Raw genomic sequence first — 2,306 nt, 5'->3', positions numbered from 1 at the left:
GTTTTGTAGGCATTCAGGTAGAAAATAAGTAGTCAATAATCAGTTTTGAAATGATGCGAGTTTAATCAGTTCAGAGAATAATCAGTATGAAATGTAGGCAAGGAGATAGATATATGTAGGCAATCAGATAGAGTTATGTAGGCAACGATCAGTTAGAGAATAGGTAGTAATGTGTGTTTTTGTTTTCTGTACGTAAACAATCGTCGTACATTTTTTATTTTGTAGGCAATTTTAATTAACATTTTTATAGGCATTGTTTTGTGTGTTCTTCGTAGGCAATTAAATTAGCATCATAGGCGATATTGTTGTGCTTTCAGCAGGCAGTTCTCAGGAATGTTCGCCATGTGTTCGTAGGCAACACCACTGTGTTTTGTGTAGGCAATCAGAGAGAGATAAGTAAGCAAAACAATGCATAAGATGTGTTCATAGGCAATCCCGTAGGCAATAACGTGTGTTTTTGTGTTTCATCAGCTGACAACACATTTTCTGTAGAGAAATACAAGCAAGGAGGCAAAATACTCACATATTTTTTCTTGCCATGGATTTTGTGCCTTTTTTATGCAGTACTGTAAGATACGTGAGAAAACTACAGATAGTTTTGGCATGGCATGGCATGGAAGCACTAGTTGTGGTTCTAGTAGTAGTAGCAGATTTCAAAGATGGCACTAACCTCTGCCATTTTCCTTCTGGGTAGCAACTAAAACTACGCGGCATACATGACACACATTCTAGCAGGTAGTCAAGATGAGAAAGTTATACTATGTAGCATATACAAAGTTTTTTCAGTACAAACCGAGGAAACCCCCTTACGAGAACAGATTATGAACTGACTCTCACGTTTGCTGGAGGTAAACGTGCGACTCCTGCATTAAGATTCAGGACTCATACAGATATTTGTTGTAGTAGCTCCTAGTGCATAAGATTGGCATCTTTGCCGCATTTTTTCTGTGAACTATGCTCTGGAAGTTTGACTTCATATGCAAAGAATAGGTTGCTTGAGTACGTAATTACCTCGAAATATCATGTGATGTTTTCATGTAATCTGGAATCGGAACTTGAAACCATAGTGGACATTCGATTTTCAGTAACTGAACTTTTTGGCATTTTAAAAAGTTAAATGCGCTGCTGCTTTGAGTGAGCTCTGAGTAATGAATCACCTCGAAATCTCATATGATGCTTTATATAAGCTGGATTTTGGTACTTAGATGTGCGGAACTCAATTTCGGTAATTGAAAACGGCCATTTTTTTTAGAAGTTAGATGTGCCGGTACTCGAAGTATTTGTGCATTTTTTTTCTGCAGCTAATGTGATGGAGTGAAGCTCTGAGCAGACTTCCACAAAATGTTCCCTCTTTTTTGGTGCTTTGGATTTTGGGTGGTGGCAGAGCTTGCACCATGCTAGCTCCCAGTCTGCTGTATTTGCTCGGCCACATTTGCAAACGCAAGCAATAATAAGACTAATTTCAGTAATCACATGTTTAAATGTAAACAATGTTGTACATGTATATATGTAGGCATCTTCATTTGTATACTAGGCATTTTTTTAGTAGGCAATTTGTTTCAGCCAAAACACTAAATCACCCACCCACAATTTAACCACATAGTTTCAGACTACTTTCTATGCAGGCAACTAAGTCATTTTCTCCCTGCAATTTTACTTTCTGTTTTCCAACTATGAGATTTCTAAATCATTTTTGCCCACTAATAGCAGAGCAACTTCAGTTTAGTGGGAAATTTTACCAACTAATTTCAGACTACTTTTTGCAAAGCATGAAGGAAACTAAAACATTTTTCAACCTGCAAAATTCTTTCTCCTGAAGCAACTATGCTCCCTTTTAGTTGGGTTCCTACAAAGTGTGCCTGCAAAGGTTTCTCTAAGCAACTTTCTTGTATGTCTTTTTTCCATGAAACGGGGCCCAGAAAATGAAACAACATCAAACAAGTGCTCAGGATCTCTCTCTAATATCCAGGTCCAAAATCGGAGGGGGAGGGGGGGATGAATCATCCTGGTTCATCATACATCATCCAAGGAACAACTCGACCAATCGGACACACAAAGTCGCCCACCACCGGGTGCTAGGTCACCTAGCCCGCCAACATACTCGCCTAGACATACCCAACCCCCTTGAAAAATTGCCTAAGCCAGCCAAAACGAACTCGCCCACCACCGGGTGCTAGGTCGCCTAACCCGCCAACCTACTCGCCTACACATACACACACCCACCTCCCTTGAAAAATCGCCTAAGCCGGCCAAAACGATCTCGCTCACCACCGGGTGCTAGGTCGCCTAACCCGCCAACTCACTCG

The 2,306-nt window shown here is 40.4% G+C and overlaps 1 protein-coding gene across 1 annotated transcript in view; it reads left to right on the top strand.

Moving 5' to 3' along the window:
* Window positions 1-2,306, top strand: part of LOC123105622 (uncharacterized) — a 5,639-nt gene that overhangs the window by 618 nt on the left and 2,715 nt on the right. The window lies entirely within an intron of this gene.

Source organism: Triticum aestivum, chromosome 5A (genome assembly GCF_018294505.1).
Source record: "Triticum aestivum cultivar Chinese Spring chromosome 5A, IWGSC CS RefSeq v2.1, whole genome shotgun sequence".
NCBI lineage: Eukaryota > Viridiplantae > Streptophyta > Magnoliopsida > Poales > Poaceae > Triticum > Triticum aestivum.
Note: the sequence above shows the minus strand (reverse complement) of the source record. Positions and strands in the feature narration are given on the sequence as shown.